We start from the raw sequence: 25,110 nt of genomic DNA, 5'->3' as shown, positions 1-25,110 counted from the left end.
TTTCAAGATGTGAGACCCTCTCACCCTCTTACTCCTCTCCTCAACCCCCTGTTATAACTTATCTTGGGCTGTTCTTGTTTAAAACATTTGGAAAAAGTGGTGTGTTCACGGGACCTTTATTTGCCCTAAGACATTTGAGGGTAAATCATGTGAAGGTCTTTGTTTTCTTCCAGCAGCCAAAACAATAAAACCACCAAATTGCGTGCAGCATCATTTTCTACTGCCCTCAAGTGGTGGTGGCCCAAATGTCTTTTCCTGGTTGCAGTTTAAGGAATAAAACATGTTTTCAGAAGAGCTCTAGGCATCTAGGAGAGGGTAGGAGAGTCATAGAGTCACAAAGGGCCTGAGGTGGAAAGGCCCTTACAGGATGTCTGATCTAAGCCCCTCGTCTTGAAAGGGAGAGACTGAAGTCCACCTTGGTTCTCTGATCAGTGAACAAACCTAGTTTCTTCTATCTTTAAAGAGCTATTTTATGACCCTGACTCTATTTCTGGCTCCATTTCTCTGCTCCCATTCACAGTGAAATTTTCTAAAGAGTTATCTCCATACTGTTTCTATTTCTTCATCTATGCTTTATTATTATTATTACTTTTTATTTTTTTAAAAAAACAAAATAATAATCTCACTCTGTCGCCCAGGCTGGAGTGCATTGGGCTGATGTTGGCTCATTTCAGCCTCTGCCTATGGGTTCAAGTGATTCTCCTGCCTCAGCCTCCCAAGTAGCTGGGACTATAGGAGGATGCCACCACACCTGGCTAATTTTTATATTTTTAGTAGAGACAGAGTTTCACCATGTTGGCCAGGCTGGTCTCGAACTCTTGACCTCAAATGTTAACCCCCCGCCCCGCCGCCCTTGTCTACCAAAGTGCTGGGATTACAGGCATGAACCACCGTGCCCACCCTTACACTTTATTTTTTAACTTTTTACTTTGAAATAATCTCAAACTTGCAGAAGAGCTGCAGAAATATTACGAAGAATTCCCAGATGCCCCAGAAGTTCTCATGTGTGGGCATATGCCTACATGCGTATACATGGATATGTATATTTTTTCCTGAGCCATTTGAATTGCAGTAGTTACCCCTAATACCTTAAATATTTCAGTGTGTATTTTCTGAGAAAAGGACATTCTCTTATATACCTACATACCCACTCAGTATGACAATCAAATCCAGAAATTTTAAATTGACATAGTGCTTATATACAGTCCATACTCAAATTTCACTAATTGGCCTGATAATGTCCTATATAGCAGTATTTTCCCCCATCAGGTTCTGATCCAGTGCCTGATCCAGGTAATGCATTATACTTAACTGTCATGACTTTTTAAAAGGTTTTTTTTCTTTCAATTATTATTTTTTAGAAAGAGGATCGCGCTCTGTCACCCAGGCTGGAGGGCAGTGGTTCAATTACAGCTCACTTACAACCTTGAATTCCTGGGCTCAAGCGATCCTCCCACCCCTGCTTCCAGACTAGCTAGCTAGTACCGCAGGCACGCACCACTATGCCTGGCTAATTTTTTTAAAAATTATTTTTGTAGAGGTGGGGTCTCGTTATGTTGCCCAGACTGGCCTGTAATTCCTAGCCTCAAAGTGATCTTCCTGTCTCTGCTTCCCAAAGTGCTGGAATTTCAGGTGTGAGCCACCACACCTAGCCTGTTATAACTCTTTAGTGTCCTTTAATCTAGAATAGTTCCCCAGTCTTTCACTATTATTCACGATATTCACATTTTTAAAGAGTACTGGCCAGGTGTTCTGTAGTGTCTCCCCCTGTTTGGCTTTGTCTCATGTTTTCTCATGAAGGGATTTACATATTTTTCCAGGCAGAAATACTAGTTATATGATGTTGTGTCCTTCTCAGTGCATCATATGGGGAGAAACATGGTGTCACTTGGTCCCATTATTGATGGTGTTCACTTTGATCAGTGGATTAAGGTGGTATCTACCAGATTTCTTCACTGTAGAGTATTTTTTCCTGTGTAAGTAATGGTAATCTGTAGAGAGGGACTTTGAAACTATGTAAATATCCTGTTCCTCTTCAAACTTTTGCCCAATGGTTTCAACACTCATTGATAATTCTTGTCTGAATCAATTACTGTGATAGTTGCAAACTGGTGATTTTCTACTTCTATCATTCCATCTACATTTTTTAGTTGGCATTCTACTATAAGCAAGAAGGTTTCCTTCTCTCTAATTATTATGATGAGTATAAACTAATGTATTCTTAATTTATTTAATGAGTTATAAACCATTACCCTTATTATTTTTTAAATGTTCAACTTGTCCCAGGTTTGGCCAATGAGAGCCTCTTCAAACTAGCTCCTGTGTCCTTTTGACATGTCTTCATCACTTTTTTTTAACACCTCCTTGCTTTCTGGCATAATAAGATGTTCCAGGCTTATCTTGTACTTTCACTGCCTAGTCCTGAAAATCAGCCATTTCTCCAAAGAGCTACTCTTTAGTGGGGAATGGTATTTAGAAACCAAGATTTGGGCATCAGATGTGCTCATTCCTATTGGAGTGTAATTGCTTCTAGGCCATTTTAGTAAACAGAGCCAAAGGGGAAAAATAGTAACCTAATTTTGTTTAATTATTATAATAATTATTTTTAACAGAGACAGGGTCTCACTCTGTTGCCCAGACTGGAGTGCAGTGATGCTATCATAGCTCACTGCAGATATGAACTCCTGAGATCACCTCAGCCCCTGGAATAGGCTAGGACTACACGCCACTACACTCAGCTAATATTTTTAAATTCTTTATAGAGATGGGGTCTCACTATGTTGCCCAGGCTGGTCTCAATCTCCTGGCCTCAAGTGAACCTCCTATTTTGGCCTCCCAAAGTGCTGGGATTACAAGCATGAGCCACTGCACCCAGCTCTGGTCAACCATTTTAAATTAAGAATTCGTTACTGATACTTTAATTCCAATTTAACACCACAGGGTTCTTTCTCCTATTCCTTATTTGCATCTCCCTTTTCCCACAGTAAGAACTCTGGTTCTCAACAACATCAATGTCTTTATTCATTTGTTTAAAATTATGATATAGGCTGGGCATGGTGGCTCATGCCTGTAATCTCAGCACTTTGGGAGGCCAAGACAGGCAAATCACTTGAGGTCAGGAGTTCGAGGCCAGCCTGGCCAACATGGCGAAACCCCATCTCTACTAAAAAATACAAAATTTAGCCGGGCATGGTGGTGCATGCCTGTAATCCCAGCTACTAGGGAGACTGAGGCAGGAGAATCGCTTGAACCTTGAAGGCAGAGGTTGCAGTGAGCCAAGATCACGCCACTGCACTCCAGCCTGGGCAACAGAGCACGACTCCATCTCAAAAATAAATAAATAAATAAATAAATAAATAAACAAGATAGATACAAAATAGAATCGTTACATCCATTCTGCTAACAAAAACAATCTACTAAACAGGGTTCAAGATTTGTTTGCGGTTTTGTTTTGTTTTTAGACAAAAGCTGTATATTCAAGTACTATGTGCAAAAGTATTTAGATTCATTTTTTTTCCTTCAGAGTGATTATATTACTTATTTAAATATAGTTTGGTTCACTTGTTTCTGTTTATATTCAGTTTTAGGATCCCTTCCATTCTTGTTTATTTAATTCCGTTTTTAAATATGTAAAGGTAAACATTGTCACAAAATTAAAATCTATACAAAAGGCATATGGAATGCTTCACAGATGTGTCATCCTTGTGTAGGAGTCAAGCCAATTTTCTCTGTATTGTTCCTTTTTTTTTTTGTAAATATGCTGTCAAAGCAAGCACAACTCTAATTCATTCTTCAACTTATTTAATTCTTACTTAGACCACCCACTTCACTGACCCTACTCCTGCCAAGATCATCAGTGACCAATATTTTCCTTAGTCTTATTTGACCTTTCCACTCAGCTGACCTCTCCAATTTTCTTGAAACCCTCTCGTCTCTTAGTTTTTGTGATACCACGTTCTTCTGATTTACTCTCTCTTCGCAGGTCTGTCCTCACTCTCTTTGTCTATTCCACCACCCTAAAATCCTCTGGACTCTTCTTGGCTCTCTTCACTTCTCTCTGCAGACTCTCTTCCTAGATGATCTCAACTATTTCTTTGTCTTCAAATGCTGATCATGCTAATGACTTCCAAATTTACATCTTTATCCCAGACCTCTCTTCTGGTCTCCAAAATGTGTAACCAACTGTCTAATAGACATCCACTTGGATATCTTAAGACATCTCAGGTTTAACATATCTAAAATAGAACTCCTAATTTCCCTGCCAAACCTACTTCGCCGCGAGTCCTAATCTCTGTAAATGTCACTTCCATCCCCCTGGTTACTCTAGCCAGAAACTTAGAAGTTATTCTTGATTCTTCCATTTTCCTCAACCCCCATGTCCAGTCCATCTGCAAAATATGAAAATTTTGCCTCCAAAATTATGTCAAATTAGTCCATTTTCTCTGTGTCTACCACCATCACTTCACTCGTCATCTCTTACCCAGGCTACTCATAAGCCTCATAACTGGCCTCCCCTCACCTATTCTTTACCCTCTTCCTTTTATGCCCCCACATTCATTCTCCATACACCAGCTACAATGACCTTTCTAAAAACAAAATAATAATACGAACTTACATTTATTAGTGTCTATTATGTGCCAGGAACTGTTTTACATGTATCTAATCTATACAACAACTCCATGAAGTAAAACCCAAATCTACCTCAATTTTACAGATAAGGAAACTAGGGCAGAGAGAGATTGAGAAATTTGCCCAAGGTCACACAGTCTTGGGCACACAGCCAGTAAATGGTAGAACTTAGGTTTGAACCCAGGTTGACTTCTTAGCCTTCAAGCTTATCTGCCACACTATGCTAGATCATGTCACTACCTAGCATCAAATATTTGATGGCTTCTCACTACACTGGAACTAAATTCCCAACTCCTTACCAAGGCCTAGAGAGGCCTGTGTGATCTGTCGTCTGCCTGTATCTCCAAACTCATCTCATGCTTCCTTTTCTTTTCCTTTGCTCCATCCACATGGCTTTCACACCACAACCCCCATCATCTTCCTTGAACATGATAAGCTCTTTCCTGCCAGCCGGCCTTAAACATCCTCTATCTCAAGTATTCTTCTTTTTTTCTTTTAAATCCCCTATTCTGAGAAATGTCAAATATTGTTTTCTCTGATCTTCACACAGCTGGATCCTTCTCATTCTTCAGGTCTCATTTTAATTTTCTGTCCAGAGAGACTCTCCCTCCCATTGCTTTTTAAAATTATTATTTTAAAATTTTTTTTTAAAGCTGGACACCATTAATTAGAATCATGCTATTTCTTAAGTAGGTCCCTCCCTACTCCTGCCAAGATCATCAGTGACCCTCCCTGATATGTTCCATCTTGGCCCCATATTTGTTTTCTTCTTAGCCTTTAAAACAATTTGTTAGCCGGGCGCGGTGGCTCATGCCTGTAATCCCAGCACTTTAGGAGGCCGAGGTGGGCAGATCACGAGGTCAAGAGAGCAAGACCATCCTGGCCAACATTGTGAAACCCCGTCTCTACTAAAAAAAAAAAAATTAGCTGGGCGTGGTGGCGCACGCCTACAGTCCCAGCTACTCAGGAGGCTGAGGCAGGAGAATCACTTGAACCTGGGAGGTGGAGGTTGCAGTGGGCCAAGATAGCACCACTGCACTCCAGCCTGGCCGCAGAGCAAGACTGTGTCTCAAAAAAAAAAAATTTTTTTTTTGGCCAGGTGTGGTGGCTCACACCTGTAATCCAGCACTTTGGGAGGTCAAGGTGGGCAAATCACTTGAGGTCAGGAATTCCAGACCAGCCTGGCCAACATGGTGAAACCCCGTCTCTACTAAAAATACAAAAATTAGCCAGGTGGGGTGGTGGGCGTCTGTAATCCCAGCTACTTGGGAGGCTGAGGCAGGAGAATTGCTTGAACCTGGGAGGTAGAGGCTGCAGTCAGCCAAGATAGCGCCACTGCACTCCAGCCTAGGCAACAGAATGAGACTCCATCTCAAAAAAAAAACAAAAAAAAATTACCCAGGCATGGTGGCGTGCACCTGCAATCCCAGCTATTCAGGAGGCTGAGGCAGGAGAATCGCTTGAACCTGAGAGGCAGAGGTTGCAGTGAGCCAAGATCATGCTATTGCACTCCAGCCTAGGCAACAGAGTGAGACTCTGTCTCAAAAAAAATTGTAATTATTTATTTGTTTGTTTGCTTGTTTGTCTCTCTTCCCCACTAAAATTAAGTGTTGTGAAGGCAGAGGCTGAGTCTTAGTCACTTTCATTATGTTCAGAGCCAAACACAGTTTCCAGCTCATAGAAGGAACTCTAGAAATATCTGTTGTCTATCCATATATTATCTTTTCTACTTCATAGATCTGTTCATTCATAATTTCTGCTTCTTTATTACTTTGGTTTGTCATCATCTACACTCCATCTCCTCCCACACATACCCCTACTCAAACTCATGGCCTCTCTCTTTACATCCTGTTAGTCATAGTTTTTATTGCTGCTAATTGCCTCAATCACCTCATGCTGCCTGATTCAAATTCCTGACAGAGAAATATTGATTTGTCCAACTCATATTTTAGGAGCCAAGACACATTTGTAGGTCATTGGCAAGCCCATGGGTTGCTTGCCTTTGGGTCATATTCCCAGTCTTAGTCCAGAAGCTGTGTTAGAGAAGGCTGTGGGTGGGGATGGTCAGCATAATGCTGCCTTTCTGCAAGGATGAGGATGTAGCAGGCTTGGTGACTGATATTTGAGCAAAAGTTGTTGCAGCAGAAGCAACAAATAGTTAACCAGGCCTCACTTAAGGGCTGGGCTTCCCAGTAGTTGCTCTCTGGGAGGAAGGTCTCAGGTTATGGTCGAGTCCAGTTTACTCTCCCTCTGGGGAGAATAGTAAACACAAATTGAAAGCACTCACATTTACCCAGCCTTTTTTTTTTTTATTTTTTGAGACAGGGTCTGGCTCTGTCACCCAGGCTGAAGTGCAGTGGCACGATCTTAGGTCACTGCAACCTCCACCTCCCAGGCTCAAGCCATCCTCCCACCTCAGCCTCTTGTGTATCTAGGACTACAGGCGTGTGTCACCATGCCCAGCTAGTTTTTGAATTTTTAGTAGAGATGGGGTTTCACCACGTTGCCCAGGCTGGTCTCAAACTGCTGAGCTCAAAGCAGTCCATCCACCTTGGCCTCCCAAAGTGCTGGGATTGCAGGCTTAAACCACTGCACCTGGCATATACAGCCTTTCTAAAATTGCAAAAAGAGCATTTTTATCCATCTGCATTTATACCTCCAGTGAGGTAAAGAGTAGTTTCCATTTAACAAATAATAAAACTGAGGCTGGGAAGATAGAGTGCTATGCCTAAGGTCCCACACACACTGAGTAAGAGTCATCATTACATCCCAGATCTCTAGACTCCCACGCAAGGTCTCCTTTCACTATACATATCTTGTTGCCCTCATTTCCTACCTGGGACTTTAATCTTGAATCACAGCTCAAGGGATTTTTAAGGGCAACCATTTGAATGGCCAGTGAAAAGTTCTAAAACAGCTTGATGATAATTGAAGTTTCCTATAAGTCAGCACTCGATAGGTAGGTTCTATGGGCTCTGGGCTCCCAGTATAATTATCAAGTGTCTAAGAATTTATGGAATAATTACCATGTGCCAGGCACTCTACTTTATACATACTCTCTCAATTCAACCTCACAACATGCATGTAAGGTATATGTTATTATAATCCCAACTTTACAGATGAGGACACTGAAACTTAAGAAACTAGGTCACTGGACCAAAGTTCAAAATCTAGTAAATGCAGTGCTGGAATCCTAACTCAGGTCTGTCTGACTCCAAAGCCCACCTCCCTTTTCATGATCAGCTTGATTTTGTCACTTGATTTATGTGAACTTCCACTTCCTTATTGGTAAAATGGGGATATCAGGGCCTAATTCATGGGATTATTGTAGGTTTATGAACAATCACATAGAGGGCAAACCTATTTCAGTAAACAGAGCAGATATACACTATCTTTCAGTACAGTCTGAAACTAAATCCTTCATGTGTGAAAAGAAGCAGAATTATCAACTCCAGGTGCCTGTAAGAAACAGGATTTTTCTTGTGAGACTGTAATCCTGGGGCAAGGATTCCTGGTCCAAATTCTGAAAACATAAGGCCTGGAGAGAAATAACCGTTTCTCCAAGGAAACAGATCAATTTATTGTATCTCAGAGATGAGAAAGAACGTGCACTTAAACTAGTCTTAATGCATCAGGATGGAAATTAGTAAATGCCCAATAAAGAGATTTGAATTTGTGTCTGATAAACTTGAGATCTTCTCCTAGGCCAAGGCCTTTTGCATATAATCTTCTTAATCCTACCACAACTCTAAGAGGCAGGTCTTCTTACAACCTCCATTTTTCAGGCAAGTACTTTGAGACTCAGAGAGGTTTTTTTGGTTTTTTTGAGACGGAGTCTCACTCTGGCCCCCGGACTGGAGTGCAGTGGCGCGATCTCAGCTCACTGCAACCTTCACCTCCTGGGTTCAATCGATTCTCCTGCCTCAGCCTCCTGGGTAGCTGGGACTACAGGCACGTGCCACCATGCCTGGCTAATTTTTTGTATTTTTAGTAGAGACGGGATTTCACCGTGTTAGCCAGGGTGGTCTTGATCTCCTGACCTCGTGATCCACCCGCCTCAGCCTCCTAAAGTGCTGGGATTACAAGCGTGAGCCACTGCGCCCCGCCTCAACTTTGAGGCTCAGAGAGTTTCAGTGACCTGGCAAAAGTCACACATCTAACTCAAAGCAGAGAAGAAACTGGAGCCAAGCTTTCAGCTGTGTGCAGTCTGGCCAGTCTGCTAGTAAGTTAGCTGCCTCAGCACTGAAGACCTCTTTGGATGGAAACTGACTCCTAGGTCAAACATAGTGCTGACATCATGCCCACTCATTATTCTCAAGAAATGAAAATCAATTCTACGTCCATCAGCACACTTTAGGGAGAATGCTGGCTAGGACAATACTTCCCTTGCAGCATTATAGATAAATACCAACACCTAAACAAATGTCAATAATACCATGTGATGAATGCAAGAGTGACAATAATGACTAAACTTTGCGTAGCACTTGATGATTCACAAGGAACATTCATATCTGTTACCCAATTTGCTGTTCATATCACCTCTTGGAGATAGGTATTATCATTGCCATTTCACAGATGAAGAAACTGAGGCTCAAAGGAGTTTATTTCATATGAGAGAAGATGTGAAGCTAGCTGTGGTGGCACACACCTGTAACCCCAGCTACTTGGGAGGTTGAGGCAGAAGGATTACTTGAACCAGGAGCTTGACAGTTCAAAAGTTTGAGTCCAGCCTGGGCAACATAGTAAGACTGAATCTCTGAAGGAAAAAAAAAGAAAGATGTGGACATATACCATTTTACGATCTCTTAGCCTCCATTTCCCCTTCTTTTGGGACTGGTACTCTGTGTTTCCTTTGAAGATCAAATACCCCTTGCTTCAGCAACATTGATTTGATCAGCGTGAACACATAACACTTGACTTTTTGAGAATCAAGCTTGGAACTTTTGTGTAGGCTTTTGTTCAAACTGTTGAGAGGGAGAAGCTCTCTTAAGCCCATGGGTGTGAGTCTGAAGTTAAGGACTACCACCATAAGGAAAAAAAAATATGTATAAATTTTAAACCAGCAGAAGATAATTCAGCCTATTCAATGGAAAGCAGAAATGGAGATTAAAAATAAAAAAAGAATGTAGAGTAAATGGAGGATAGAACTAAATCTTAATATATAATAATAACATTAAATGTAAAAAAGTGAATCTCACCAATTGGATTTTTAAAAATTACATCCAACAGTAAACTAACTTTAAGAGACATGCTTTTTTTTTTTTTTTTTTGAGATGGAGTTTCACTCTGTCACCCAGGCTGGAGTGCAGTGGCTTGATCTCGGCTCACTGCAACATCCACCTCCCAGACTCAAGCAATTCTCCTGCCTCAGCCTCCCAAGTAGCTGGGATTACAGGTGCCCACCACCACTCCTGGCTAATTTTTGTATTTTTAGTAGAGACAGGGTTTCACCATGTTGGCCAGGCTTGTCTCAAACTCTTGACCTCAAGTGATCTGCCTGCCTTGGCCTCCCAATGTGCTGGGATTACAGGCGTGAGCCACCACATCCGACCCAGAGACATACTTAAAGAGATAGATTAAAAATAAAAAGAAAGATAAACCAGGCAAATGTGAACTGGGTTGCGATCTTATTATCTGTCAAAGAGGAATTTTAGTTTCAGAAGATGAGATGGAAAGTCATTATTTTTTCTTAAAAGGAACAATAGACAAATACATAGATACAACAGGCAAAACACACAGATGCACCTAATCATACAGTCTTAAAATATACAGAACTCAACCTGGACAAACATGGCAAAACTCTGTCACTACTAAAAATAAAAAATAAAAAAATTATCCAGGCGTGGTGGCATACACCTGTAGTCCCAGCTACAGTCCCACCTGTTTCAAAAAATAAACATAACTGAGCCAGGTGCAGTGGCTCACACCTATAATCCCAGTGCTTTGGGAGGCTGAGGTGAGAGGATAACTTAAGGCCAGGAGTTCAAGACAAGCACCATAGCAAGACCACATCTCTATAAAAAATAAAATAAAAATTTACCAGCATGGTGGAACAATTCTGTAGTCCCAGCTACTCAGGAGGCTGAGGTGAGAGGATCGCCTGAGCACAGGAGTTTGAGGCCAGAGTGAGCCATGATCATGCCACTGTATTCCAGCTACACACAAACAAACACACACACAAAACAACTGCAGAGAAAAATCAAGAGATGCTTAATTATAGCTGAAGACTTTAACATCCCTCTCTCAGAAACTGATGTATCAAGGCTTGAATAGTATAATTACCATATGTCAACAATTCTACATCGTATAAGAGTAGACTCTAGGAGGGTTAAAAACATAATAAATGTGAAAAGCTAACAAAGAAAAATATGAGATAATTATAGTTTGTGACTGAAAAGGAAAGGCAGAACTTCAAATGCACAAACTGTAAGACAATTTTTTTTGAGACAGGGTCTCACTTTGTCACCCAGACTGGAGTGCAGTGGCGCAATCTCAGCTCACTGCAGCCTCAACCTCCTGGGCTCAAGCGATCGTCTCACCTCAGCCCCCAAGTAGCTGGGACTACAGGTATCAGCCACCATGCTTGGCTAATTTGTTGTGTTTATTGTAGAGATGGGGTTTCACCATGTTGCCCAGGCTGGTCTCGAATTCCTGAGCGCAAGTGATCTGCCTGCCTTGGCCTCCCAAAGTGCTAGGATTACAGGTGTGAGCCACCACACCAGGACTATAAGACAAAAATATTGATGAATATAATGACATTAAAATTAAGAATTTCTGTTCAACAAAGAAGATTGTTGAACAAAATAACTAGATAAAAGACAACATGGCTGGGTGCGGTGGCTCACGCCTGTAATCCCAGCACTTTGGGATGCCGAGGCGGGTGGATCACGAGGTCAGGAGATCGAGACCATCCTGGCTAACACGGTGAAACCCTGTCTCTACTAAAAATACAAAAAATTAGCTAGGCGTGGTGAAGGGCACCTATAGTCCCAGCTACTCAGGAAGCTGAGGCAGGAGAATGGCATGAACCCGGGAGGCAGAGCTTGCAGTGAGCCAAGATCGTGCCACTGCACTCCAGCCTGGGCGACAGAGCCAGACTCTGTCTCAAAAAAAAAAAAAAAAAAAAAAACACAACATAACTAGATAAGAGAATGGGAGAATATGTTCAAAATATGCAACACACAAAACTGGTAAATAAATAAGAGGGCAGCAACCCTTAGGAAAAAATAAAAGCAAAACATACAAATAGTTGGCATGAACATTATCACCAAAAAAAGAGAGAAAAAGATATAAACAGAGAGGAATTCCAAAAATCAAAAGGCATATGAAGAGATGCCCAAAGTACCACAGAAATGCTAATTAAATCAGCAACGTACTATCCTTTTACCTCTACTAGCTACAGAAATTAGAATGCTTGATAATGCCAGCTGGTGGAGTTGTGGGGATGCTGGAACTCTGGTGGGCGTATGGACTGGTACAGCCATTGTGGATCACAATCTGACATGAAGTATGCAAATTCAGAACTCATACACTCTATGAGCTTGCAGTTAGACTCCTGGGATATATCCCAAAGAAATTCTTATGCAGGCACATAGGGGTTCTGCATTAAAATATTTATTGTGTGCTATTTACGGTCATAGGGATTCAAAGGCAACCTAGTTATCATATGGAGAGGAGATAGCTAAAATGTGGTAGATGTTGTATTGTAAAATATTATGCAACAATCAAAAGCAATGGATTAGATGCATACACAGCAAGATGAAGGCATTTTAAAACAGTGCTCAGTGAAAAATATGAAGAAAAAATGCGATTAAAACATTATGCTATTTGCAGAAATTAAAAATGTATTAATATAAAACAAAAATTCACTTTTTATAAGAACAGAGACAAATAAAAATAACAGACGCTTTAAATAAAACTTAATTATCTAAGTGGGAAACAGAAAAGGAATAAAAGAGAAAAAAAATGGACAAATAGGTAGGGCACGGTGGTTCACCTGTGAATCCCAGCACTTTGGGAGGCCAAGGCAGGTGGATCACTTGAGCCGAGGAGTTTGAAACCAGCCTGAGCAACATGGCGAAACCCCATCTCTACTAAAAATACAAAAATTAGCTGGGCATGGTGGTGTGCAGCTGTAGCTATAGTCCCAGCTACTTGGGAGGCTGAGGTAGGAGGATTGCCTTGAACCCAGGAGGTCGAAGCTGCAGGGAGCCAAGATTGCACTACTACACTCCAGCCTGGATGACAGAGTGAGATCCTATCTCAAATATATATATATATATATATATATATATATATATATATATATATATATATAAAATAAAATAAAATTTAGAAGTGACATTGTCACTAACCAAAGATGATAAAGTACCATGTACTAAGTAATATGATTAATTAAATCCTCAAAACTGGAAGGAAATACAATAATATTGTATATTATACAATAATAATACTAACTTTCTTCCTAATACATATGTTGACTCCAGATTTCTACACTGAATACCTATTAATTTTCAAAATTAAATTTACAATCATAATTAAAAAAAATCATCTGGAGGAGTATGGTTCAGTCGCAGTATGGTGGTGTTCAAAAGATGTGTCCTGGAAAGAAACACAAAAAATTTCGATCTATGTGCAGAATGGGTAGAATTATGCATGCATTTTTTTCTTGTTAAAATTACAATTTCTTTTTGTTTGTTTTGGGTTTTTTTATTTTGATTTTTTATAGAGACAGAGTCTTGCTGTGTTGCCCCGGTTGGTCTTGAACTCCTGGGCTCAAGTGATCCTCCTGCCTTGGCCTCCTAAGTGCTGAGATTACATGTGTGAGCCACCACACCCAGCCTGGTTTTTATTTTATTTTATTTTTTTTTGAGACAAGGTCTTGCTCTGTTGCATAGGCTGGAATGCAGTGGCATCATCTCAGCTCACTGAAGCCTCTATCTCCTGGGCTCAAGCGATCCTCTAACCTCAGGGTAGCTGGGACTACAAACATGCTCCACGATGCCCAGCTGATTTTTAATTTTTTCGTGGAGATGGAGTTCCACTATGTTGCCCAGGCTGGTCTAGAACTCCTGGGCTCAAGTGATCCTCCTGCCTCGATCTCCCTCAGTCCTGGGATTACAGGTGTGGGCCACCATGCCTGGCATACCATAATTTCTGAAACAGTGTATGCACAGTCAATCAAAATAAAAGGCAAAAGAAAATTTATCAAAGGTGAGAGCAGCAGCTTTAAAAAATATTCAAATGAATCCTTACTGTAAACAAGGATTACAAAATCCTGCCTGAAAATATCTTCATCTGGTGATACTGAAAATATGTAACAATTGGTAGAGCATACATCTGAGCAATCAGAGCAGACATTTATAGTAAACAATGCTCATATCAGACTGGCATCCCTAAAATATAAATCACCATCCACACCAGTCCTCCAGCCCCAAAACAAAATATTTAGCCTCAGCCCCTGAAGCTTAGCTCTTTTTCACAACAGGAAGACTCTCAGGCTGTAGAAATAGGTATAAAGTCAAGTTTTCCAAACCAGAATATTCCAAAGATTGTAAGGTCTAGAAACCACATCAGGCACCAGTTTACAGGGAGGAAGGAAGAAGTTCTTACTGCTGCTCCCTGACCTCACCACCCTACTTCCTGTCATCTGGTGCTCTGCTCTTTGACTCTGAAATCTGGTCCACACATCCCCTTCTCCTTTGGGCAGACTCGTGCATTCTTTTTTGTTTTTAACCTTCCCCCAAAGATGCACACTCATGCATTCTTTAAGAGCCGCCTCAAAACTCACTTCCTTCATGAAGTCTTTTCTCAAACCACCAAAACTACCAGGCAGAAAATTGTTCATTTATTCAACTAATTTTTACTGAGCACCTACTATGTTCCAGATCCTGCACCTGCTATGTTCCAGAGCCCTGGCTTATCATTTACTGAACTGTATGACAGCCATGTCTGTGGGTCTGACTCCGTGGCTGTTGGATATAGTCATTTAAAAATACATTTGAAGGCCAGGTACACTGGCCTAAGCCTGTAATCCCAGCAGTTTGGGAGGCTGAGATGGGCAGATCACTTGAGGTCAGGAGTTAGGGACCAGCCTGGCCAACATGACAAAACACTGTCTCTACTAAAAATACAAAAATTAGCCAGATATGGTGGCATATGCCTGTACTCCCAAGCTACTCGGGAGGCTGAGGCAGGAGGATGGCTTAAACCCTGGAGGTGGAGGTTACAGTAAGCTGAGATTGTGCCACTGCACTCCAGCCTGGGCAACAGAGCAAGACTGTCTCAAAACAAAACAAAACAAAAAGCACTTAAAAAGGCATTTTTTTCCATGTGGAATGTTGGTTGCCTACTTTATGTATTCAATAGTAATAGATATTCACTCACTCATTCCACAGCCTGGTGCAGTGGAAGGATAAACTGTTTTCTTTTATAGTGCTTTGTTAGAGTTATTTATAGAGTTATTGTTTTATGGAAGTATAAACTTCAAAACCAGACAAGCTCAAGACACTGGTCCTGTCCCTTACTAGCTGTTTAACCTTGAGCAAGTGACTTACCCACTCTGAGCAGTTTCCCCATCTGTAAAATGAAGATGAGAATGGTATCCTCTACAATGGCTGCTATGAGGATTAGATGAGCACATTGTAGAAGCTCCACAAATTTATGGCAAAGTGCTTTCTAATCTATAAAGAGCTACAAGAATGTGCATGATGACACGTGAGCAGGTAGTACAGAAAAAAATAAATATGAGACTAGCAAACTTGCAAACAAGTGACAATTATTTAAAAGTTAGGGCACAAAACGGCAGAAAAGCAAATAGATTTTCACAAAGTATTTTTTCTTATGTTAGGGGGAAATCTAGTTGTTAAGTGCTTGATACATCTGCAAGAGGAAAACATCATCTGTCCACAAGTATAACCATCAGCACTGCTTAGTAAATACCAATACATACGTTTTTATTTTATTTTATTTTATTTATTTTTTGAGACGGAGTCTCGCTCTGTTGCCCAGGTTGGAGTGCAGTTGTGCGATCTCGGCTCACTGCAACATTCACCTCCCAGGTTCAAGCAGTGCTCCTGCCTCAGCCTCCCAAGTAGCTGGAATTACAGGTGCCCGCCACCAAGCCCAGCTAATTTTTTGTATTTTTAGTAGAGACAGGGTTTCACCACATTAGCCAGGCTGGTCTTAAACTCCTGACCTCAGGTGATCGACCCACCTTAGCCTCCCAAAGTGCTGGGCTTACAGGCATGAGCCACTGTGCCTGGCCCCATACATTTAAACAAAATAAAATCCTTGGGTGTCCTGGGATAAATTGAAAGTGAGGATTAAGTTTATACAGAAGTTTATTTACTGATAACTAATTTCATAAACACCATAATAATGATAGTAGTGATAGCAACCATTTTTTGACCACCTATTTGTATCAGGCACTTTACATACATTAGTTCATTTAATCCCTACAACCTCATAAAAGAGAAATGATCACTCCCTTTCCATTAATAAGGAAACAGAAGCCCCAAGAGGCAGTGTGACTTTCCCCAGGTCACACAGAGCAAAGGGAGCGGGATGGAAATACAAATCCAAAGTTTATTTCAAAAAAGTAAGTTATTTTGCTCCCCAAATTGTACCAACCTCATGAATATTTCTCCTTCTAACATTTGCCTCCACAATCCCAGTTACAGTTCACCCTTCTGGTCAACAAGGACTTCCTCATTTTTACCCAGAAACGCTCTGTCAGCATCATGTTCCTGCATCTGCCTGTCATTTCCTGGCTCTGTAGTGGGATCCAATTCATTTCCCTCTTCTTCAATTCCCCAAATGCCACCTTCCTTTTCTTCATCCGTTTCCTTTTACTTCTTGGCCTCTTCTGCCTGCTTTCTTTTTTCAATTTCTTCATAAAGTTCTCTCCATTGCTTCTCTTAGGTCCCGTTTAGAATGTAGAATTTCAAAATAATTTACAGATAGTATAAACAAAGTTAACCAACTTTAGAAATATCTGGCATCTTCCAACAGTCATTTATTTATTTATTTATTTATTTATTTATTTATTTACTTACTTATTTATTTTTTGAGACAGGGTCTTACTCTGTCATCCAAGCTGGAGTGCAATGGTGTCATCTTGGCTCAATGCAACCTCCGCCTCCTGGGCTCAAGGGGTCCTCCCACCTCAGCCTCCTGAGTAGCTGGGACTACAGGCACATGCCACTACACCGGGCTAATTTTTTTTTTTTTGTATTTTTCATAGGGATGGGGGTTCACTATGTTGCTTAGGCTGGTCTTGAACTCCTAAGCTCAGGAGATCCACCTACCTCAGCCTTCCAGAGTGCTGGGATTACAGGTGTGAGACACCGTGTCCAGCCTTCCAACAGTCTTCAGATTTCCAGGATAGTGTTTATTTACATACAAAGTTTCAGCATGTGTAGGGTGAATAGAAATATGTGTGTGTGTGTGTGTGTGTGTGTGTAGTTTGTTCGTAAATAAAATTGGTTCCAATTTAGCAAATATTTGTTGAATGCCTACTGCATTGCTAACCACAGTGCTATAATAGGCAATCTACACACGTTATGTATATTCCTCACAGCAAATTATGAGGTTTGTTACTTGTTCTACTTTCTAGATGAGCGATCTGAGGTTCAGACTTCCTTATACTTTTCTTGTTGGTCTCCTCAAACTGAAGGTAAGCCCCATGAAGGTAGAAACTTCTCTGTTTTATTTCACTACTATAACCCCAGCACTTACAACAGTGCTTTGAACAGGTACTCAAGTACTTGTCAAGTGAATGTATGGTTTAATAATAATAGCTACCATGTATTGAGCGCTTACTATATACCAGGAACTTATAAGATAGAGGCTATCATTATTCTCCACTTATAGATGAAGAGCAGTTAAATAACTTGCCTAAGTTCATACAGCTAATACATAATGGAGCCTGGATTTGAACTCAAGCAGTCTAGCTCCAAAATTCAAACTCTTAACCAATATGAAAAAGTACCTTCACAAAACAATTTTAGATATAATCCCAAAGTAAAACAAGACAAAACCAGACTAAAAAGTATTACAAGGTCTAATAATTTTTCCCAGAATGACTACTTCAATTTTTTTTTTAGACGGTGGCTCATGCTGTTGCCCAGATTGGAGTGCAGTGGTCCAATCTCAGCTCACTGCAACCTCCGCCTCCCAGGTTCAAGTGATTCTCCTGTCTCAGCCTCCCTAGTAGCTGGGATTACAGGCACCCACCACCATGCCCGGCTAATTTTTTTATTTTTAGTAGAGGTGGGGTTTCACCATCTTGGCCAGGCTTGTCTTGAACTCCTGACCTAGTGATCCACCCGCCTCAGCCTCCCAAAGTGCTGGGATTATAGTCGTGGGCCACCATACCTGGTCTTTCCATTTTTTTTTTAAAGGAAATACTAAGTATCAAAGTTCTTTAAAAAAACAAACAAACTTTTTTTTGTGCCTGTGTTTTTGCAGGTGCTTTAAGCATAAGCTTAATCTGCCTATTGGGTAATCAAGTATTGGCCACAAACCTGCTTTTGAATGGACCTTCCTGCAGAACCAGAACATCTGGATAGAGCTTGTCAGGGTCATGAGGCCATTGCCCCAAGTATCACTCCACCCACAAAATAGTTCTAGGAGGCCGGGGAAGCTGGTAAACAAACAGCACTCATTACCTTCCTTCTTTCTCGTAGCCATCCTGAGCCTGAGCCTATTTTCTGTAATCCCAACACTTTGGGAGGCTGAGGCAGGTGGATTGCTTGAACCCAGGAGTTACAGACCAGCCTGGACAACACGGCAAGACCCCATCTCTACAAAAACGTTAAAAAAAATTAACCTGGCATGGTGGCATGCATTTGTAGTCTCAGCTACTTGGGAGGCTGAGGCAGGAGAATCACTTGAGCCTGGGGAGGTGAGTCTGTAGTGAGCTGTATTCTCACCACCACACCCCAGCCTGGGCCAAGAAGCAAGACCCTGTCTCAACGACAACAAAAACCAAACCAAAACAAACAAAAAAAAAGAAAATGAGCTCAGTAGCTCCCTTCTAGATCAATGCACTAGAGCAGATAGTCTGACACACAAAAGGAGCATGAGAGGCCAGGAGTTTGAAACCAGCCTGGGCAACATAGCAAGATCCCATCTCTAAAAAAAAATTTTTTTTTTTTGAGACAGAGTTTCACTCTTGTTGCCAGGCTGGAGTGCAATGGCGCATCTCGGCTCACTGCAACCTCCGCCTCCCGTGTTCAAGCGATTCTCCTGCCTCAGCCTCCCGAGTACCTGGGATTACAGACATCCACCACCACACCTGGCTAATTTTGTGTTTTTAATAGAGACAGGGGTTTCTCCATGTTGTTCAGGCTGGTCTCAAACTCCTGACCTCAGGTGATCCACCCGCCTCAGCCTCCCAAACTGTTGGGATTACAGGCGTAAGCCACCGCACCTGGCCAAAAAAAATTTGTTTTTAAGTTAGCTGGATGTGGTGGCACACTTCTGCACTTCTGTAGTCCTAGCTACTCGAGAGGCTAACGTGGGAGGATTGCTTGAGCCCAGGAGTTCGAAGCAGCAGTGAGTCACAATCACACCACTGCACTCTGTGCAGACACAGGAAGACTCTGTCTCTTACAGATACAGGTATAAATATAAATACATATACATACACACACAGAGGGAGAGAGAGAGAGAAACTGCAGGGAAAAACAGATGCATAACTGTAGCTGAAGACTTGAACATCCTCCTCTCAGAAACTGAGACAGCAAGGCTTGGATAGTATAATTAACATATTTCAACAATTCTACATCCTATACAAGAGTAGACTCTAGATGGTTAAAAATTTAATAAACATGAAGAGTAAAACTATAAAGAAAAATATAAGAGACTCATAGTTTGTGACTCAAAATGGAAGGCAAAACTTCAACAAGTCAAAGGCTGCGGATGACTTTGGGTACTTTATACTCTGAATTTCAGTTTCTACACCTGAAAAATGGAAGTAATAATGTCTGTCTTGCTGGGTTGTTTTAGGACTAAGTGGGATAGCGTTTGGAAAGTGCTGACAGAGTCACAAGTACACAATTATAGATGTCTAGTGAACATGAGTTCTTTCTCCCACCTCTCAGGGCCGAGTGACCAAAAACGAGACAAAGACTATGCGGCTGATTTTTGAAATGCAAAGAATAGTGAACAACTGAGGAGTCAGACATTCCCCAGGTCTTATTTCTAACTTTTTGAGCAAACTCTTCATCATTTGTAAGAAGGAAATTGTCAAAGATGCTGCCAGATTTTACCTGTTGAAGTGAAAACAACAGGATTATTAAAACTAGGTGCCTAAATGTCGAAGGGCTTAAAAAGCACCTGGAGACCCTTGCTAAATGCATATTCCCAGGCTACTGGCCCAGAGGTTGTAATCAATAATTTGGGTTAGACAAGGAAATACAAGGGTTATTAATAACACAGAGGGTCCAAAATCCTGTACTGCCCTAGCTGATCTGCTCTAGAACAAAGTTAATTTAGTTTCCCAAGAATCTATGCTCCTTATGTCTCTGAACACTATTTTAGAAGGTTGTGAAGTAACTTTTATCACTCTGCTAGCCTCCAAATTGGTGCCCACGGGCTCTTGCCCCAGCTCAGATTGATAGTGCCTACTTCTGATGATACTTACATATAGATGCCTTTAAAAAGGTGGCTGGGCGCATTGGCTCACCCCTGTAATCCCAGAACTTTGGGAGGCCGAGGCGGGCGGATCATGAGGTCAGGAGTTCGAGACCAGCCTGACCAACATGGCGAAACCCTGTCTCTACTAAAAATACAAAAATTAGCTGGGCATGGTGGCACGTGCCTGTAATCCCAGCTACTCGGGAGGCTGAGGCAGGAAAATCCCTTGAACTAGGGAGTTGGAGGTTGCAGTGAGCTGAGATAGCGCCATTGCACTCCAGCCTGGGCAAAAAAAAAGGTTCTCTCCTTAATCAGAAAAACTAAAAGACCATAGTAAAAGGAAAAGGTTCAACAAGAAATGCAAGCAGAATTTAAGATTCTTTTTTTATTTTATTTTTATTTTTTGAGAGGGAGTCTTGCTCTGTCGCCCAGGCTGGAGTGCGGTGGCATGATCTTGGCTCACTGCAACCTCCACCTCCTTGGTTCAAGTGATTCTCCTGCCTCAGCCTCCTGAGTATCTGAGATTACAGGCATGTGCCACCATGCCCAGCTAATTTTTTTTTGTATTTTAGTAGAGACAGGGTTTCACCATGTTGGTCAGGCTGGTTTTGAACTCCTGACCTCAAATGATCCGCCCGCCTTGGCCTCCCAAAGTGCTGGGATTACAGGTGTAAGCCACTGTGCCCAGCCAGATTCTACACGATGTAGATCATGTACTATAGTTCTCTATTTTTTTAAAATAACATTTTTAATATTTACAATGGAAGGAAAAGATTAATGAAATCCATCATATGTAATATTTTCCATGTTTGTTTATTGAATGAGAAAGGAACAGAATACAAAGAACACAAGTCATGGAGTCAGACCAGCTCAACCACATACTAGCTGTGTGATCTCGGGCAAGTTTGCTCAACCCTGTAAGCCTAGTCCCTATAAGTAAAGTAGGGAAAATAATAACTCCCTGACAGTAGTTTCATGAGAATTAGCGATAATATATGTAAAGCACACGGTCTAGCAGTTAATTGTCACCCAATAGACACTAGTGGTTATTATCATAACTTTTCAGTACCTGAGTATGTTTCAAAAAGGGCAAAATGATGGTCATTTTATAATTTTTTACTTTTGCAGTAAGTTAAATAAATCATGAAGTCAATTTCATGGGAGTATTTGTATAACCAACTGGAAAGTCTGTAGCATGAGTAATCCCATGTCCCTCCCTAGGCTTTGAAAAAACCCCTGCCTTGAACTCATGGAGATAGAGAGCAGAATGATAGTTACCAGAGACTGGGAAGGGTGAGAGTGGAGCTGGGGGTAGGGTGCTATGAGTAGTGGAGATGGTTAATGGGTACAAAAACATAATTAGGTAATTTCAGAACTTTGGGAGGCCGAGGTCAGGACTTTGAGACCAGCTTGGCCAACCTGGTGAAACCCTGTCTCTGCTAAAAATACAAAAAATTAGCTGGGCATGGTGGCAGATGCCTGTAATCCCAGCTACTTGGGAGGCTGAGGCAGGAGAAATGCTTGAACCTGGGAGGCAGAGGTTGCAGTGAGCAGAGATCTCACCACTGCACTCCAGTTTGGATGACAGAGTGAGACTCTGTCTCAAAGAAAAAAAAAAAGTATATATATACACATACATATATGTGTATATATATGCATATATGTGTATATATATACATATATGTGTATATATGTGTATATATACATATATATGTATATATGTGTATATATACATATATGTGTATATATGTGTATATATACATATATGTGTATATATGTGTATATATACATATATGTGTGTACGTATGTATACATATGTGTGTATGTATGTATACATATGTGTGTATATATGTATACATGCGTGTATATGTATACATATATGTGTATGTATGTATATACACATATGTGTGTATGTATGTATATACACACATATGTGTGTGTATATACACATATATGTGTATATATACATATATGTATATATATATCTCAAACTAAGAATGAATAAGATCTAGTATTTGATAGCACAAAAGATGGCTATAGACAACAGTAATTTATTATACATTTAAAAACAACTAAAAGAGTGTAATGGGACTGTTTGTAACACAAAGACAGGGTAAATGCTTGAGGTGATGGATACCCCATTTACCCTGATGTGATTATTACAAGTTGCATGCCTGTATCAAAATATCTCATGTACCCCATAAGTATATATACCTACTGTGTACCCACAAAAACTAAAAATTGAAAACAAAAACAAAAAACCCTGCCTTACTGTTTCATGGCCAAAAAAGTTTTCTTGTTTTTAATAAGAAAGGCTTTTATTTGGCTTACGTTACCCAACCAACCTTGCCTCCAAGAGAAAGACAAGTGATAAAATAGCCACTTTGAATAGAGGTAACTATTTTGCTAGGAGCCATTTTTTAACAATTGGTTTTTAAAATTCCTTCTGCATCTTTAAGATATTTTCTTACCTTTGGGATTTTTTTGAGTTGTCAGCAGTCTTGCTAGGAGAACTGCCTATTTGTTGACTTTTCCATTTTCCCTACTTTCACGAGAACTACTCCTAATCTCTCTGGTCTTTTTAGTGCCCCTTTGCCCCCATTGCCCTTACATTAAACTCATGGGCTATGAGAGTGCCAGTTCTGCATCCTAACTGGTAATCATGGTCTACTTGTATCTTCTCTGTAAAAGAACTGTGAACTGTGTTCGACTAAAGCCTAAGGCCCTAAGGAATTCATTGAAAGTTACCTGTGCTATCCCACTTGAGTAATAACATGTAAAGAGTATAGGTTTGGGCACTTGTTAGAGATGGGCCCTGACACATCAAGTCTCCTCTCTGAGTCCTCAGTGTTCTCATTAGTAAAATGGCAACGGTAAGTCCTACCCTCTTGGCCTCACAGGGCTATGGCACAGACCATATGATGTAAGGGATATCAATGTGCTTTGTATTATTGAAACCACCTTTGCAAAAATTATGACAGTGAGAAAAATCTGACATAGGAAAATTGTGACAGTGAAAGAAATCTGACCTAACCAACTCTATCTTGCTTCTAACCTCCAAACTGCCCTTGTTCATTCCTGGCCATAGGCCAAACTAACTACAGGAGAAATTTAGTTTATAATCTAATTTAAAAAAAAAATCACTCCTGTAATCCTAGCACTTTGGGAGGCCAAGGCGGGCAGATCACGAGGTCAGGAGATCAAGACCATCCTGGCTAACATGGTGAAACCCCCTCTCTACTAAAAATACAAAAAATTAGCCAGGCGTAGTGGAGGGCGCCTGTAGTCCCAACTACTTGGGAGGCTGAGGCAGGAGAATGGTGTGAACCCGGGAGGCGGAGCTTGCAGTGAGCCGAGATTGTGCCACTGCACTCCAGCCTGGGTGACAGAGCCAGACTCCGTCTCAAAAAAAAAAAAAAAAAAAAGACAATAACAGCCCCTTCCCGAAACAAACCCCCTCCTTCCTTGCTTGGGGACCACACTGCCTTTGTAAACTAACAAAATAGAAATTATGACTCAGGAGTCATGCAGCCAGAGGCCATCTCCCCAATTCTCCTATAGATAACATCACTATTGTAAAACCTAAGATTGGTATTTGAGGTATTTTTCCGACTCTGCATTCTGATGCAGAGTGCAGCTGGCACTACCCAAATTGATAAACTGGCTCATCTGGTCTTGTGACCCCCACCCAGGAACTGACTCAGCTCAAGGGGACAGCTTTGACTCTCTGATTTCACCCTCCACCCAACCAATTGGCATTCCCCATTCCCTAGCCCCCCGCCTGCCAAGCTATCCTTAAAAAAATCCTAGCCTCCAAATTTTCAGAGAGGCTAATATGAGTAATAATAAATTCCTATCCTTCCGCTTAGTGAGCTCTGCATTTATTAAACTCTCTGTTGTGAAAACTTGCTGTTCTCAGTGCCCCGGCTTTTCTGGGCAGTGGGTTAGATGAACCCATTGGGTGATGACATTATGACTAGGTTATACTCATTGTGGCTAGACTATACTCATTCCTTCAAAGATCATAAGGAGTTCCAATGGTAAGAGGAAAATTTTCTTCGTTCTCTACCATCTCCTCCCAGCCTCTGTGCTGATTTAAAAAACAAAACAAACAACAACAACTAAAAACAATGCAGTCACTTCCACCAAAGAAAAAAAGGTAAAGGGGTTGTGTTTGGAGGTGTCAGAACAGGGAACAGGAGGGGTCAGGGATTAGGCAGGAAAGTTGACCATCTTACTAGGCTGGGACCAAGGAGGGATGGGGAGGGGATCTGGGCTGCCAGAGCATCTGAAGGCTGGAAATTGGGGCAGGGGAAGGTGAGGGAATTCCCACCCATCTCCATACTGAGAGTCACTTGGATTTCCAATAAAGGGCAGGGACCCCGTGGTAACCTGGATGTTCTGGGCTGGCTGAGTGTGGGGGCGGGGGTTGCGGGGGGATGGTGGAGTAGGACCTGTGAGTGTCAGACCCGATTAGAAGTTAGAAGAAAACATGCTCGCAAGGGTAATGTCAGCATTGTGCAGAATTCTCTCTCTCTCTGTCTCTTTAAAATACAGACACACACACACATACACACACACACACACACACACACACTCCTCGCAAAATTAAGAGACAATGCTGGAGTTTTAGAAATGTAGTCTCTTGGGCTTCACTGCAGACCTACTGGATCAGTATCTGTATTTTAATAAGACCCCCCATTTTATTCATATGCATGTTAAAGTTTGAGAAGCACTCCTCTGGCATGGTTTAAATTCTTCAAATACTAAGGTTTGCCTGCTTACAGAGGTTGATAGAACCCAGAGCAATTAGTGTCAAATACTTTTAATTTTGTATAT

The 25,110-nt window shown here is 41.2% G+C and overlaps 1 protein-coding gene and 1 non-coding gene across 17 annotated transcripts in view; one reads left to right on the top strand and one right to left on the bottom strand.

Moving 5' to 3' along the window:
• Positions 1 to 25,110, top strand: part of OSBPL9 (oxysterol binding protein like 9) — a 275,611-nt gene that overhangs the window by 16,703 nt on the left and 233,798 nt on the right. The gene's annotated exons all lie outside the window — the stretch shown is intronic.
• Positions 3,670 to 3,776, bottom strand: LOC112207088 (U6 spliceosomal RNA). Its single transcript, XR_002941561.1, has one exon. It is a non-coding gene; the product is annotated as a U6 spliceosomal RNA (small nuclear RNA).

The sequence above is a fragment of the Pan troglodytes genome, chromosome 1 (assembly GCF_028858775.2).
Source record: "Pan troglodytes isolate AG18354 chromosome 1, NHGRI_mPanTro3-v2.0_pri, whole genome shotgun sequence".
NCBI classification, from domain to species: domain Eukaryota; kingdom Metazoa; phylum Chordata; class Mammalia; order Primates; family Hominidae; genus Pan; species Pan troglodytes.
The sequence above is the reverse complement of the archived record's forward strand: the minus strand, read 5'-3'. Positions and strand labels throughout refer to the sequence as shown.